Here is a 17,856-nt window from a genome sequence, read left to right as displayed (position 1 = left end):
CCCCCCTCGGTTCCCCCATGGAAAACACATTGGCAGTAAAACTTTCACTCACTCCATAAACAGAGCCTACTCTGGGTCAGATGCAGCTCTAGATGGGAGAGTCCATGAGGAGCAAGACATAGCTCCTGTCTTTGATGGAGGCTTAACCTGTAAGTCGGAGAACACACTGGGCTAAGGGCTGCCCGGGAGGAGGGACCAAGGAAGTCAGGGAAGGCTCCGATGGACTGCGCCTGCCTCCTAGAACAGACTTGGAGCCCGGGTTTTTAGCCTGGGGAGTTAGCTAAAAAGAGAAGAGAGGGAAGAGTGGTCCAGGCAGAAAAAAACAAGCTCAAAAGTCTCCAAAAATAAAGGCTGGGAAAAGCCTGGGGTTGGCTCCAGCAGTGAATTCTGATCTTCCTGGAGCAAAAGATGTGGAGATGGAGGTAAGGAGTGGGTCTGGTGTGATTTGAGGCTAAAGAGTCATAAGGGTCTATCTATTGTCCCTCCTGGGATTTGCCTACATTTTAAGAGAGGGTTAAATACTTGAACTGCCAATGGCATTTTAGATTTTGGGGGACATTTAAAAAAATTTAAATTCAATTAATTACCATATAGTATATTATTAGTTTTGTAGAGTTCAGTGATTCATCAGTCTCATACAACACCCGGTGCTCATTACATCCTGTGCCCTCCTTAATGTCCAGCACCCAGTTACCCCATCCCTATCCCACTCCTAGAATTTTAGATTTCGTTAATAAAAATTTAGATCCTGTCCTTGGGACAGGACCTATTTTTTTTTTTTTTTTAAGATTTTATTATTTATTTGACAGAGAGAGAGAGAGACAGCAAGAGAGGGAATATAAGCAGGGGGAGTGGGAGAGAGAGAAGCAGGCTTCCTGCTAGGTAGGGAGCCCAATGTGGGGCTCCATATAGGGCTCCATGCAGGGCTCGATCCCAGGGACCCTGGGACCATGACCCAAGCCAAAGGCAGATGCTTAATGACTGAGCCACCCAGGCACTCCCCTAATAGGTATTTTTGAAATTACAATGTTCATGGCTTCTTCCTATAAAATAGGTCTTTCTGTAATAGTATGTTCTAGAAGGACTCAAGAACATTTTGCACAGGGGCTCCAAAAAATGACCTTGGAGAGCCCCCCTCCATGCTAGGGAATCTCAATATTCTATAGACCTGGAGCACTAAAATTTTAGAAGTCACAATTGGGCATCTTTTGCTTTTTGCATTTTCTTTTCAAATGAGAGCAGGGGGCAGCCCAGGTTTACCCAGGAACACAGCAATGGAACCAAACAGTAGCCCCCCGCTGCAGGCCCACAGCTGACCTAGCCTCAGTGGGTTGGGTGGGAAAGAAAAAGAGACCTCTGGCAATGAACCCAGCCACAACCAGCAGCCCTGGCCATCCCATCCTGATTCCGCCGTCACCTCAGGGGCCCTTGTCCTTTGGTTGGTCCTCTGGCCTCCCCCTCCAAGATTTACCTCCATGGTCATTGTCATGCAATTGCAGATTTTGGTGGACACAGCCCTTCTCTGGAGTGTCATCCCACTAAATGGTTTCACTTTTTCTTCCACTAAATAAGCTGACTTCAATTCCCAAGTCTTAAGAAAACACTGCTGGATGGTGTTCCAGGATGTGGTAATTTACCCAAGTGAAACCCCACCCAGCTTGGGAGGCCCCTCCAGGTCCTCTGAGGAGGAGCACACTTGTGAGCAGAATGGGAAGGGCGGTGTTGGGGGGTGGGGGAGGCAAGATACAACCCAGGATGCAGGATTCAGGACTCTGGGGACAGAAGAGGAAACAGAAGTTGGAGGGGATGGGGGAGGGGAAGGCAGAAAGAAGAGAAAGGCAAGGGTAAGAAACAACAGACAGGAAGCCGGGGAGGTAGAAAAGGACCAAGTATAAGGAAGGCAGACGTGTGAGTGCCAAGCAGAAAGCATTTGCACATTACTTAACATACAGTGGGTAAGAAGTAGGTTACCATGCTCACTCTAAAAACATCTTTTTGCTTTTTCTTTTTTTCCAGAATGTGTTCCGGAAATTCCTCTTTATATACAAACTTGAACAAGTACTCCAGCTTCCCGTACCAACTCACGCTTACACAACCTTCCATTTTCCCCTTGTCCCTGCACTGGGTTTTACAGTGTGAAGGCAAAGCCTGGAAGCAGAATTGGGAAATTTGCAGATCACAACACAACAACCAGACTACAGCCGCTGAAAACTGGGCTTTGTCTCTTTTTCTAGGATCAGACACATTCATTTAAGAGGCCTTTAGGAAAACTGGGCTGGCACTTCAATTTGACTTAACAACATTAATTGAGCAGTTATTATTTGGATGTGTACTATATTATCACTAGATAAGGTTATTTGCCACGAAACTCCAAGGATAATATGCAGTTGGCATGTTGTTTTCTTGCATCTAAGCTGTATTTATTTATTTATATTTAAAATGAGAAATGCCTTTTCTTCCTTTTCCATCCTCAGGTTTGGGCTTAACATTACTTAATGTTTCTGACCCAGTGTTTCAGAGTGAATCATATTTTCCCTGATGCTTGTTAAAGGGAAATGCATCATTCTTTCTCGACAAAAGGTGCTTCACTAAGAGGGAAGTCCTGACACATGCAACAACATGAATAAACCTTAAAGACATTATACTAAGTGAAATAAACCAGTCGCAAAAAGACAAAGGCAGTGTGATTCCACTTATGGGGTGGGGGTGGGGGGAATATAGTCAAATTCATAGAGACAGAAAATAGAACGGTGGTTACCACGGACAGAGTGGAGGGGAAAATGAAAAGTTGTTTAATGGGTACAGAGTTTTATAAGATGACAAAGTTCTGGAGATGGGTTGCACAACAATACGAATATATTTAAAACTACTGAACTGTACCTTTAAAAATGGTTAAGATGAGGGGCACTTGGCTGATTCAGTTGGTAGAGCATGCAACTCTTGATCTTGGAGTTGTGGGTTCAAGCCCCTCATTGGATATAGAGATTGCTTTAAAATAAAATCTTCAAAAAATGGTTAATACGGTAAACTTTACGTAATAAGGGGGTTTTAGCACAACTAAGAATTTTATATATATGATACAGAGAACTAGAACACTAAATGTAAGGAAGTTTTAGATGTACCTTAATTTCAGCTTTTATTTTCCTTATGTATGTACAAGTGTGATATGATATGATTTTTTAATATCCATGCCTAAATATATTTTCATGAGTATAAAGTAAAAATCCTAGGTAATTGTTTCAAAAGTATGATGGTGGCATGCAGGGTCTTGAGTTATATATCTGATGGTCTTAGTTGAGACTTACTCAGAACTCTTCTCTAGAAAACACATTATTGTAAATATATTTCTAGCATTATTGTTAGTACTACTATTCTCAGTTTAAGCAGAAATGGAATTTATTAAAAGTATGGCAGAGATAAATAGTATTTGCCTGCACTCCTTTTGAACCCCACTTAAATAATAATTAAGCGATTTTTTTTTTTTTCTAAACCACTTCATAAATCTCTAAGGATGAAGACAACAGGCTAGATGTCAACAAAATTTTGGAATCTAGAGAGGGTAAGGAAGAATTTAACTGATTTTATAGTTAAGTGCATGTAAGTGCTGAGGAACAAATTTTTAAAAAATTTCAGTATACCAACAGACTCAGTAAATGAACCAATAATTGTACCAGGTAACTCTGAAGGAAGAGGTGAGTATGGGTGGACTGAGAACAGAGTGATTAGTTAAAAATTGTAAGAAGTTTGTTTTTTTTTTTCTTTTTAAGAGTTTACTTTTAAGTAATCTCTACATTGATCCCATAAACCCGGGATCAAGAATTGCATGCTCTGCTGACCGAGCAGCCTGGTGTCCCCACCTAAACAATTACATTTTATTTCTGCCCGGGTGGCTCAGTCCACTAAGCATCTGCCTTTAGCTCAGGTCATGATCCCAGGGTCCTGGGACTGAGTCCCACATCGGGTCTCTGCTCACCGGGGAGCCTGCTTCTCCTTCTGCACCTCCCCCTTGCACCCCCACCCCGACTCGTGCTCGCATGCTTTCTCACCTTCTCTCCTACTCTCAAGAATAAATAAATAAATTTTATTTCTCACACCAGGGCAGACAGAGATGACCTCTTCCCCACCCTGGCAGAAGATAGAAAGTTTATTTTCAGGACAGTTTGAAACATTGAAGATCTGGACTCAGACACTGGTCATGTTTTGAGTACCTTTTTGGATAGGGAAGTTGAGTAAGGTCTGTGTATTGAACAGTGACAACTTCCCCTTCGGTTCCTCTAATAACACACTGGCAACCAAGCTTGAACCTCCCCTTCCCCCACCCCATAGCAGCATATGGGAGGACACCAATCTAAGGAAACCAATACTGACTGTGCGGTGTCCTTTAACTACATAAATTTGCCTCTACCAAGCAATTACAGAGATGTTCACTTACTGAGAAGTCCTACATATATACACAGAGCTCCTAAAAAAATGCCCAATTCTATATATGCTTCAAGGGCCAAAGATCTCAAGATAGTGGAGGGAAGACTGTCATGAAAATGAGATGCAGAAACAATAAGAAAAAGGGAAATTAGAATAAGGACAATGTAGGGAGAATAAAAGATTTTTTAAAACTCACTATTGTACTTAGAGAGTGAAGTGTTGATGGAGGGTCCATAAACCAAGAACCAGATGTAAGAAAGGGAAAATCCAGAGAAGAGAAGACCTTCTAGAAATTAAGAAAGTGATACTTTCTGTGCAAGAATAAAGTGGTATCATTTTGAATCTACCTAATCCTCCAGCAATAGCCACCACCACCACAAGTGCATAAGAGTGACCTACTATGAAACTAATAAGGTATCCTGTGAATTCCCAAGTACAAGGAGAGGGCTGATTAACTGACAGCAGCAAGACCCACATGATATCAGCAAGTGGCAGGAGATAGTAGAAAGCAGGCAAAGCTAGGATCTTCTGGTGGCACTGAGTGCCCATAAACTCATTATCAAAACTGCCAAAGGTATTTATCCCAAAATCTAAATGTCCACACTCAGCATTGAAAGCTAATTGAACTTTTTTGGGGAGTGGTGCTAGAACTGGAAAGGGGTTCCTAGGGGTGAAGGCAAAAGAAAGGTTAGATTATATGGGGCTGTTTGGCCCTATTAAGCCTCAGCACTAACCAATGGAATCTCTTTTGCAGAACAAAGTCCCTCTCAGAGGAGAGTCTGCTGGGGTGGAATCTAAATGAAGCAGCACAGAGACATTGTGGGCAAAGGCAAGAGAAGATCCAGGTAAAGTGGGGGAGGAGGCAGAAAAACTAGTTTCAGAAAGCACAAGGCAATATTGTTTAACTCTTTATTTTTTTTGTAAAGACTTTATTTATTTATTTGACAGAAAGGGAGGGAGAGAGCAGCAGAGGGAGAGGGGGATGCAGACTCTCTACCAGGCAGGGAGCCCGATGTGGGACTCGATCCCAGGACCCCAGGATCATGGCCTGAGCTGAAGGCAAAAGCTTCACTGCCTGAGTCACCCAAGCGTCCATGTCTAACTCTAAAATAATAATAGACTAGCCACAGAGCTAGGGAAGCAGTCCTGGCCCACTCTCTCTCCTAAGGTACACCATGCGGGCCCCTTCATGGGGCTGGCTTGATGTGTTCTCACAAAATGGCAGCTGGCTTGCCAGAGCACATGACTCGTGAATGAGAGCAAGGAGAAAGCTGTGAGGCCTGTGGTGACCCAGTCGCTCATCATGCACTCTAACATATTCTATTCGTTAAAAGTGAGTCACTAAGTCCAGCCCTCACACAAGGTAAGGGAAACTAGGTTCTACCCCTTAAAGGGAGGAATACAAAAGAATTTGCAGACATTTAAAATGTCCTACAAAAAAAATTAGAAAGTGGGAGATATAAATAGATGATAGGCAAAGATAAACCAACATGTTTGGGATTCCCTGAAGAAAGGGGATTTCTTGAAGAAGAAACTCAAAGCAAATACTAAAACCTTTAGTTCATAAAACTACTACTTTTTTTTTTTTAAGATCTTATTTATTTATTTGAGAGAGAGAGTACAAACAGGGGGAGCAGTGGAGGGGGGAAGCAGGCTCCCTGCTGAGCCGGGATGTGGGACTCAATCCCAGGACCCTGGGATCATGACCCAAGCTGAAGGCAGACACTTATCCATCTGAGCCACCCAGGCACCCTGTGAAACTACATCTGAAGGAAGACTTAAACCGGCATATTTAAATGGCATAGAGCATACCTAGGACAAATTACCTGGAATGGATAACACCAAGACATATACCAGTAAGACAAATGAGCTTTAAAAAGAAAGAAAGAAAAGGCAAAAAGATGAGGTCATTCGTAAGGGAAAATAATCAGACTGTCGGCAGACTTTTCAACAGTAGTTTACTATTTTTCCCAGACAGTGGGATACATATTTAAAACACTCAAGGAAGGGGCGCCTGGGTGGCTCAGTGGGTTAAGCCGCTGCCTTCATCTCAGGTCATGATCTCAGAGTCCTGGGATCCAGCCCCGCATCGGGCTCTCTGCTCATCGGGGAGCCTGCTTCCTCCTCTCCCTCTGCCTGCCTCTCTGCCTGCTTGTGATCTCTCTCTGTCAAATAAGTAAATAAAATATTAAAAAAAAAAAAAACAAAACACTCAAGGAAGAAAATGAGCCAAGGATTTAATAATTAGCCAAGTTGAACTCTGTAGGCATACGGCTATGAGCATTTAAGAATAAGGAAATGTGGTTGCCATGAACTCTTCCTGAGAAATCCTAATCTAAAGATTTATCTTTGGACAACAAAAATAATGAAAATGACATCAGCATAAGGCCTAACTGATGTTGATCACTGAATATATACTTACATGTGGTTCTAAGAATAATTGATATATTTAAGGAAGACCAAGTATTTAATGGTTGTGTGCTCTGACAGTATGAATATTAAATTATGAAACCTATGAAAAAGTAATAGCCCTATAGTATAACAGACTATCATTTCTGTATTATGGAAAAAACTAAAAGAAATAGCTGCAAGTAAAATGATCAATAATAGTCTATTCTCTCCAGAAAGACAGAGAAAAAAAGCAAAGAAATTATATAAGAAAACTTCCCGGAACTGGAAAGTGTGAGTTTCTACATTGAAATAGCCTCCCAAGTAGTCATCAAAAGAATGAAGAAGAGAACACCTGTATCAAAGCACCCGTTCCTGACATTTCTAAACAATGACTAATAGAGGATGCTAAAAGCTGCTATAGAGGAAAAACTTAGATGCATAAAGAAGATCAGGACTCAAACTGACGTTGGACTTTCAGCATTAACTTTAAAAGCTAGAAGACTGAAGGGACGCCTGGGTGGCTCAATCAGTTAAATGTCTGCCTTTGAAGATATGGTCCATATATATAATGGAATATTATGCCTCCATCAGAAAGGATGAATATCCAACTTTTGTATCAATTGGATGGGTCTGGAGGAGATTATGCTGAGTGAAATAAGTCAAGCAGAGAGAGTCAATTATCATATGGTCTCACTTACTTGTGGAGCATAAGGAATACCATGGAGGACATTGGGAGAAGGAGAGGAGAAGTGAGTTGGTGAAAATAGGAGGGGAAGACAAACCATAAGAAACTGTGAACACTGAGAAACAAACTGAGGGATTTGGAGGGGCGTGGGGTGGGGGGTTGGGTGAGCCTGGTGGTGGGTATTAAGGAAGGCATGTATTGCATGGAGCACTGGATGTGGTGCATAAACAATGAGTCTTGGAACACTGAAAAAAAAAAAAAAAAAAAAGTCTCCCTTTGGCTCAGGTCATGATCCCAGGGCCTTGGGACGGAGTCCTACCCTGGGCTCCTTGCTCAGTGGAGAGCCTGCTTCTCCCTCTGTCTGCCACTCCCTCTGCTTGTGCTCTCTGTCTCTCTCTCTCTCTCTGACAAAATAAAACCTTTTTTAAAAAAAGGCTAAAAGACTATAGAATAGTGTCTTCAAAATTCTATGGGAAGTTATTTCCAATGTAGAATTTTACATTCCCAAGTAACCTGTCTTGTGGAAGGTAAGAGATAGAGATTTTGAACAAATTGAGTCTCAAAAAAATTTCCCTCTCATGTATACTTTCTCAGGAGGCCAATGGATTATGTACTGCACACCAAATGAGGCAATTAGCCAAGATAAAGAAAACATAGGATCCAAAAAGGAAAAAGTCCCAAGATATTTACAAAGGGAAATCCCAGAATGACAGGTACTAGGGTTAGGGTCACCCAAGCCATTAGTGGTCAAAACCAGGGATATTTCAGTAAAAACAAAACAAAACTGGGGCAAGAGTGATTTCTGATTTATCTGGCCATATTAGAGGGAGTTTTGAAGCTCTACCAGAATCTGTGCATGAATTAGTAATAAGTACAACAGAAAGCAAATTTTAAACTGCAGTGATTCTGAACTATACAGAACACACTAGGGTTGTTGGAGGAGAGGTGGGTGAGGGATAGGCTAAACGGGTGATGTGTATTGAGGAGGGCACTTGTGATGAACACTGGGTGTTATAGGTAACTGATGACTCATGAAATCCCACTCCTGAAACTAATATTATACTATCTGTTCACTAAATACTTAAAAAAAAAAATAAACTGCAGCAATAATTAGAAACTATTAGAAGTATTAAACAAGTTTGTCAAAGTTGTACAATCAATATAAAAAATCAATTGAATTTCTATACACTTATCGATGAACAATCCAAAAGTGGAATTAAGAGAACAATTCCATTTATAATAGTACCAGAAGAATAAAACACTTGGGAATAAATCTAACAAAAGAAGTGTAAGACCTATGCTTTAAAAATTATAATACATTGTTTGAAACAACTAAAGAACCTCTAAATAAATGGAAGAATATTCCATTTCCAAGAAGCAGAAGACCTAATATGTTAAGATGGTAGTACTCCCCAAATTGACCTACAGATTAACATAATCACCATCAGAATCCCAGTTGGCTTCTTTGTAGAAATTGATAAGCTGATCCTAAAACTCACATGGAACCCTAAAGAGCCAAAAAAGAACAAAGTTGGAGGACTCGCGCTTCCCCTGTTCAAAATTTGCTACAGAGTAGCAATAATCAAGCCAGTGTGGTCCAGCATTATAATAGACACATAGATGAATGGAACAGAATTGAGAGTCCAGATATAAACCCACTTATTTATGGTCAAATAATTTTCAACAAGGTGCTGACACTATTCAATGGGAAAGAGAGCTTCTTTCAACAAATAGTTCTGGAACAATAGTACCCACATGCAAAAGAATGAGATTGGACCCTAATCTCACATCATTACAAAAATTAACTTCAATAAATCAAAGACCTAAAGTGGTTTGGGCGTTTGTTTGTATGTTTGTGGTTCAGTTAGGTGTTTTTTTTTTTTTTTAAACTTTATTTTATTTATTTATTTACTGGAAGCAACTAAGATATCCTTTATTTTTTTATTTTTTTATTATTTGCTTCAGGGATACAGGTCTGTGAATCATCAGTCTTACACAATTCACAGCATTCACCATAGTACAAACCCTCCCCAATATCCATAACCCAGCCACCCTAACCCTCCCCTTCCCAACTCCACAGCAACCCTGTTTGTTTCCTGAGATTAAGAATATCTTATGGTTTGTCTCCCTCCCAATATCATCTTGTTTCATTCCCCCCCCCCCACCTGCCATGACCCCTGCCCTGCCTCTCAAATTCCTCATATCTTTGAGATCACATGATAATTGTCTTTCTCTGATTGACTTATTTCACTTAGCATAATACCCTTTAGTTCCATCCATGTCATTGCAAATGGCAAGACTTCAGGGTTTTCCACAGCTTCATAGTATCCCATTGTGTATATATGCCACATCTTTATCCATTCATCTGTTGATGGGCATCTAGATTCTTTCCATAGTTTGGCTATTGTGGACATTGCTATTATAAACATTTGGGTGCACGTGCCCCTTCAGATCACTACATTTGTATCTTTAGGGTAAATACCCAGTAGTGCAATTCCTGGGTCATAGGGTAGTTCTACTTTCAACATTTTGAGGATCCTCCATACTGTTTTCCAGAGTGGCTACACCAGCTTGCATTCCCACCAACAGTGTAGGAAGGTTCCCCTTTCTCTGCATCCTTGCCAACATCTGTCATTTCCTGACTTACTAATTTTAGCCATTTTGGCTGCTGTGAAGTGGTATCTCATTGTGGTTCTGATTTGTATTTCCCTGATGCTGAGTGACGTTGAGCACTTTTTCATGTGTCTATTGGCCATTTGGATGTCTTCCTTGCAGAAATGTCTGTTCAGGTCTCCTGCCCTTTTCTTGATTGGATTATTTGTTCTTTGGGTGTTGAGTTTGATAAGTTCTTTACAGATTTTGGATACCAGCCTTTTATCTGATATGTCATTTGTAAATATCTTCTCCCATTCTGTCAGCTGTCTTTTGGTGTTGTTGACTGTTTCCTTTGCTGTGCAAAAGCTTTGATCTTGATGAAGTCCCAATAGTTCATTTTTGCCCTTGCTTCCCTTGCCTTTGGCAATGTTTCTAAGAAGAAGTTGCTGCGGCTGAGGTCGAAGAGGTCACTGTCTGTGTTCTCCTTAAGGATTTTGATGGATTCCTTTCTCACATTGAGGTCTTTCATCCATTTTGAGTCTATTTTGTGTGTGGTATAAGGAAATGGTCCATAAAACTTTATTTTATTTAAATCCAATTAATTAACATGCAGTGTATTATTAGTTTCAGAAGTAGACTTCAGTGATTCACCAGTTATATATAATACCCAGGGCTCATTATATCATGTGACCTCCTTAATGCCCCATTTACCCCATCTCCCCAACCCCCTCCCCTCCAGCAACCCTGTTTGTTTCCTATGATTAAGAGTTTTTTTATGGTTTGTCTCCCTCCCTGATTTCATCTTGTTTTTTTGTTCCCTCCCTTCCCCTATGTGCCTCTGTTTTGTTTCTTAAATTCCACATGAGTGAGATCATATGATAATTGTCTTTCTCTGATTGACTTGTTTCACTTAGCATAATGTCCTCTAGTTCCATCCACGTCAAAGACCTAAAATGTAAGAGGTGGGGTGCATGGTTGTCTCAGTTGGTAGAGCATGTGACTCTTGATCTCAGGTTTTAAAATTTGAGACCCTTGTTGGGGGTAGAGATTACATAAGGATAAAATCTTTAGGGGCACCTGGGTGGCTCAGTGGGTTAGGCCTCTGCCTTCAGCTCAGGTTGTGATCTCAAGGTCCTGGGATCGAGCCCCGCATCTGGCTCTCTGCTCTTCGGGGAGCCTGCTTCCCCCTCTCTCTCTGCCTGCCTCTCTGCCTACTTGTGATTTCTCTGTCTGTCAAATAAATAAATAAAATATTTTAAAAAAAAGAATAAAATCTTTAAAAAATGTAAGAGACAAAACTATAAAATTCTTAAAAGGTAACATAGGAGTAAATCTTTGTGACTTTTGACTTGCCAGTTCTTAGATATGATACCAAAACCCTGAGTAACAAAAGCAGCAAAGAGAAGAAATAGATCAATTGGCGTTTATCAAAATTTAAAACTTTTGAGCCTTGAGGGATATTATCAGGAAAATGAAAAAACTCACAGAATGGAGAAAATATTTATAAATCATTTATGTGATTAAAAAAAACTTGCATCTAGGGGCGCCAGGGTGGCTCAGTGTGTTAAGCCTCTGCCTACGGCTCAGGTCATGATCTCAGGGTCTTCGGATCAGGCCCTGAATCGGGCTCTCTGCTCAGCAGGGAGCCTGCTTCCCCCCTCTCTCTGCCTGCCTCACTCTGCCTAATTATGATCTCTCTCTCTGTGTCAAATAAATAATTTTAAAAATCCTTAGATCTAGAACATGTAAAGAACTTTTACAAGTCAATACTAAAAAGACTAACCCAACTCATAACTTAAAATGGGCAAATGATATGAATATAGGTTTTTCCAAAGAAAACAGACAGATGGCCAATAAGCTCATGAAAAGACACTCAACATCATTAGTCACCAAGGAAATGCAAATCTACACTAGGATGAGATACCACTTCATATCCAGTAGGATGGTTAGAATAAAAAAGTCAGATAACAATGTGGAGAATTTAAAACACTGCATGTACTGCTGGCTGGAACAGAAAATGGCAAAACTGGCAAAATGGCACTTTGCTTTTTTTGTTTTTGTTTGGGTTTATTTTGTTTTGTTTTGTTTTTGAGGGGGTGCACAATCACTTTGGACAACAGTCTGGGGGTTCCCCTGTGCCCTGCACCAGGAAAACATTAAAACTCAGACAAAATCCCAAGCCTCAGAGGTCTATCTAGACAAATCCTGATTGTGAAATCAGCTTAAGGTAAAGAAAGTCCAAAGATAATTAGAGAGCTGTAATTAGCTGTTCAGTTAGTCACAGAAAATAATAAAGGTCCAGGGAGGTTTGAAACATCTACTCCCCTCTGGTCCTTAAGCTAGATGCTCAATGTAGCTCATTCCAGCTGCGTTTCTTTCTTTCTTTCTTTTTTTTTTTCTCTAAAGGACCCTGAGATTACAACCTGAGCAGAAGGCAGAGGCCTAACCCACTGAGCCACCCAGGCGCCCCCCAGCTGCATTTCTTATGCTCCCTTTTAAACCTCTTCAAAGCAGTCTGGAGCGACTGCCTGACAGAGGAACTCAATGAGAAAAACATTTGTATGATAAGCATGTGTATGTACGTTACACAGCCCTGAGTTCTGACAAAGCTCACCTTTGATGAACTTGTCCTTATATAGCTTCTATATTCCTAACATAGAGAACAGATAAACAGAAGGGAACATGCTTTGATGAAATGCGGAAGAAATGGAGAAATACGGTGGTTTCACTCTTGGCAGAGAAAAGACCAAAGACAAGAAATGCAGCACTAGATACATACAGGGTTTTCAGCTTCCCCTAAGTGGCCTCAGGTGATCTCTGAAAATGGTTTGCCAGTCACTTGACCCAGAAAACCCTACAAAATCATGCAAATCAAGAGGTTCAAATCTTCGTGCTCACTTTAAGAACTCACATGAAACTGCCCAGGCCATCAAGGGCATGCATATCTGAGAAGCCACCAGGTATCTGAAAGATGTCACTTTGCAGAAGCCACGTGTGCCATTCCATTGCTATAGTGGTGGACCTGGCAGGTGTGTCTGGGCCAAACAGTGGGACTGGGCACAGGCTTGGAAGGCTCAAAAGTAGTGCTGGATTTTTACCACGTGTGCTTAAAAACGCATAGCGTAATGCTGAACTTAAGGATTTAGAGGCAGATTCTCTAGTCACTGAGCACATCCAAGTGCACAAAGCCCCAAAGTTGCAGCGTAGAACTTATGGGGCTCCTGGTCAAACGAACCCAGCCATGAGCTCTCCCTGCCATGCTGAGATGATGATCCTTACTGAAAAAGAGAAGGTTTTTCCCAAACCAGAAGAGGAGCTCACCCAGAAGAAAAAGATATTTTAGAAGAAACTAAAGAAACAAAAGCTTGTGGCCTGGGAGTCGATTCTGCACAAAATAAATACAGAAAGTACAGGGTTTGCGAAAGCTGAAGTGAGAGCTGGAAGGCTTTCGAAAGCGCGGCTCTCATTTAAATCTGGCTCCTCTGAGACGTGGTGTGATGAGCACCACGACTTGCACATTCAAAATCTCCTTCAACCCTCTTCCAGCAGCTTTTCCGTATTGCAGGGACTACAAGCCTTTTTTTTTTTCTTTTTCAAAAAAGGTTTATTTATCTATTCATTTTCTTTGAGAGAGAGAGAGATGTGCAAGCTGGAGGAGGGATTGAGGGAGGGAGAGTCTCGTGCCGACTTCATGCTGAGTGTGGAGCCCCACTCGGGGCTGGATCTCATGACGTGGAGATCGTGACCTGAGCCAAAACCAAGAGTCAGACACTTAACCAACGGAGTCACCCAGGCGCCCTGAGACTACAAATTTAAGGATTTTTCCCAGCCTCCCCGAAAGCTAGGTTCTGGATGTGATCTAAGTCTGGCTGATCTCTCACGTTGGTGCAAGCCTTGAATCTGTAAGCAGGGTACTTGGGGACAGGGGCAGGTCACGTGACACCCAATTTCCTGATGTATGTGGTCTCAAGCCAGCAGCTGTGACAGCTGCTTCCAGTTTCACAGGCACATCTTTTTTTTTTTTTTAAAGATTTTATTTATTTATTCGACAGAGATCACAACTAGGCAGAAAGGCAGGCAGAGAGAGTGAGAGGGGGGAAGCAGGCTCCCTGCTGAGCAGAGAGCCCAATGTCGGGCTCGATCCCAGGACCCTGAGATCATGACCTGAGCCAAAGGCAGAGGCTTAACCCACTGAGCCACCCAGGTGCCCCACAGGCAGCATCCTTAATGTCACCCCGGCAGCAGTGTTCTTGCTGGGCCATTTCCGTGAGGGTGGCTCTAGGTTCTTCCTGGAAACATAGTGTAGAACCCATTTCTCCATGATTCCGTAAGCCATTTAATACCTGTAATAAATGCCTTTCTACCAAGCTAGCCAGAGCTGATCCTAGATCAGGCTGAATATCTCCAATGGCAGGAGGCGATGATAACTTCTGAAGGAGTGGGAGACACCACTGGGAAAACTTAAGACAGGAGGACCTGCTCAATCTTTCAACTTGGTTCAGTGCCTCCCAACAAGAAGGAGCTCAGTGCCCACTCCACACGGGCTGCTGGGGTAAAGAGAAGGATTATAGAAGGGTGATGCATGACCGCTGTTTGTTTAAAGAAAACCCAAATAAATTTAGAACAACTTATTGAGGTCTTTAATGAAGCCCAGAAGGCCCATCCAGTGTGGCTTCTCTGTGTTTCACAAGCCCGGTAGACAATTCCCCTACTTTTTCTTGTCCAGCCATGCTGGCCTTTCCTTTTTTGGATTGACTATGCCCTTCTCTGTTCCCAGCCTGGAACATTCTTTAACTGATGACTCCTACGTGTTCTCAAGTCAATCCTCCCATCAAATCTCAGACTTTGGGTTGTTCATGTTATGTGCTCTCTTGACATGTTCTATCTCTCTTCGTAATGAGTCACAGCCAGAATTAAATACTGATTTATGGAAGTTAAAAATAGAGGTCTGCCCTGCAGACAAAGTTCAGGAGAGCAGAGTCTGCCTTATGGGCTAGCATATTCCTGACGTCTCACAGGGCTTGGTGCGTGGCTGGTATTCAGTAAGTGTAGTTTGAGTCAAGGCGCTCCATCTTCCTGGTTCAGTTTTGTTGCATCTCTGAATACGTGCCCCCAGATTGTGGCAGCAAGGGAAGATAGCCTGCAGAATCGGCCACAGGTTCCTAAATACTTCTGCGTGGGAGTGACCTGCTTCCCTTCCTACTAACATTTTATTGGCCAAAGCAAGTCCCGAGGTCATCTACATTCAAAAGGGTGATCAGGAATGGGAGAAGGACTGGAAATTTTGACCTCTTGCAGCTCCCCACCTGAGAGGCTAACCTAAACATTAAGGTTGGGATGGGGGAAGTACTGATTAGTCTATAAGTAGTGGCTTGAGTTTTACTTCCTAAAGCAAGCACATTGCATTCTTTGTTCTAAGGCACATTTTTCCCCTTTCAGTTTTATTGTTAGGTTCTCTCCTGGCTAATGAGCATTCATATCTTGGCAGTCCTAAGCTCAGGGCTTTACCAGAAATGTCCCTGTGAAAATGAACTTTAGGTCAATAGCAGAATTTGCTTACCCAAGCTGGCTCATCATCTATTCATTGCCTTAATGAGGACAAGCAGATTTAGTCCCTTTGTTACACATGAACCATGGGTGTACTGTTGCTTTCATTCATTTGTTTTGAAATTAGCTGTTCTTGGGTCTTTGCAGAATGGTGACTGCAGATTGCATCAACAACCACACATTTATTGAACATCTGTTACCTATAATTCCTTTACTAGGTATTGAGAGGTAAAAATACAATTTATGGCACTTGTACTCAAGGAACTAACTCCAGCTGGGAAAACAAGATGTATCCCACCCCCACCCAAATATCACCTAAACTCATGACCATGTAAATTTAAACACAGACTCAGTGGTGGGGCAATAAAAAGGATTTCAGAGGCAAGAAAATTCTACATAGTGTTGTATAGTTAGGGTCTCTGGAGGTATGTGGAAGGTGATCTGTGCCCGGGGGGTGGTAGATCTCAGCAAGTAAAATATGGGTCTCCCCCTGCCCAACCCCAGGCCTAGGCTGCCTTAGAGAGAGCTTGAGAGAGCAGAGAGAGGAGCATGATCAACAAGTGATAGGGAGGGAACATTTACCATCCATGGTTGGAGAGAGGAGGCTGTCAAAGCAGCAGGGAGAAATATTGAAAGCAGGGGACTTAGCCCAGTGGGGACCTCCAGTTGGTCCAGACATCTCAGTCCTGAGGTTGGGTTGTCCTCGGGTCATAATTGCAAGTGAGAATCCAGAAATTCTAGGTCATCTAGGAAACCCAGGATTGGGATTAACATCCAAATACCATGTCATGTCAAACATCTTTGTGTTGTGTCTGACATCCTCTCAGCCCACGGTTGCCCTGCCCATTATTGCAACAAGCAGGCCTGTGTAGGCCTAACCTGACAGCACGCCTAGGCTGAACCCAAGGACTCTTCCCGGCTCTGGAGCTCTGCCGCCATTTTGAAAGATGCTGAGGAAGCTGCCCAGACATTCTTCTGTGGCCACAAGTCTCAAGTACCAGGGACTTAACACCCCTGGGGCAAACCTTAGCCAAGAAGGGACTTGTGAGGGGCATGCAACCAGATACGTGCTCCCCTCCTCCCAGGCTGAGGGTGTTTTACATATTTCCACAGGGGTTCCCCAGAGAGAGTGAACCACCGTTGCCTTCTTTAACACACTTTGGACTGGCTTTTCCTCCTCCTGTTTCATCTTCCGGGTCCCCAGAGAAGTAAGTCCTCATGCCCAAATAAGGAAAGAAAACTCTTTTTAAACTTGTTCACTTCTTTCATCATTACAGTATTTACCCCTTTGCCTCAGGGTTATTTATTGAGGTTAAAAAAAGCAAATTCTTTGCTCCTTGATCTTATAGTTTAATAAGTTATATTGGAGATCTTTTCATATTAGTACATATACATCTAATTTTTGAAATAGTATCCACTCCGTGGAATATCATAATTTATATAATCAGTTCTCTATTCACTCTTGTGATAAATACTTCAATGGACATCTTTTGGGGGGATCATCAAAGATCCTTTACTGAACTATTTTCCTTTGTCGTTCTTAACTAGTGGGGCATTCCATGGCACCAGTGTTGAGGTTATCAGCCATCAGCGTGGCAGCCCACAGATTGGGCAGTCCCCAGGATCTTTTTAATGGTTCCAGAGAATTCTCTGGCTAAAGATCAGTGCTGCACCTGTCAGGCAACGTTGACAATCCCATCAAAAGTAGTATTTCCCCTGTGCTGAATGTTTTTCTGCCTCTCCCTGTTTCTTAGCAGTTTCTTGAGGGCTCTCATGATCAGGCAGAGGGAGAAAGTATCACTTCAATCAGGGCGTGTCTGTTCAGAAAGGTCATTTTCACTGTTATCCTCAGACCCTTCCAATCACTGGTTGTCTTGGTGAGATCATCACCAACCTTTCTGGGAGACCGACTCAGGCTCATACAAGATCACACTCCTGATCTTGGGAGCCAGGGCAGACAGGCGTGGACTTTCCCATGGTCACCTCAGGTACACGACTTTGATCCTGTTGGGGTGACCTGGTGTGGCAGGATGGAGGCAGCTGGTGTCAGATGAGCCCGAATCAGGGTGACCAAAGACAGTTGCATCCTCACCTCCCCCTCTGAGCTGAAAGCCAAAAGTCCAATGGACATCTCTATGTATGTATGCGCCCTCTTTTCCCAAACTGTCCTTAATCTTCATTTTAATGTGATTTCTCCTGACCCAAATGTTGGGAGA

General features: G+C 42.3%; 1 pseudogene; it reads left to right on the top strand.

Moving 5' to 3' along the window:
• Positions 1–12,916: 12,916 nt before the first annotated feature.
• On the top strand, positions 12,917–15,299 carry LOC132010525 (large ribosomal subunit protein uL22-like; annotated as a pseudogene).
• The last annotated feature ends 2,557 nt before the right edge of the window (positions 15,300–17,856 follow it).

The sequence above is a fragment of the Mustela nigripes genome, chromosome 2 (assembly GCF_022355385.1).
Source record: "Mustela nigripes isolate SB6536 chromosome 2, MUSNIG.SB6536, whole genome shotgun sequence".
NCBI classification, from domain to species: domain Eukaryota; kingdom Metazoa; phylum Chordata; class Mammalia; order Carnivora; family Mustelidae; genus Mustela; species Mustela nigripes.
This window is presented reverse-complemented; position numbering and strand designations above follow the sequence as displayed.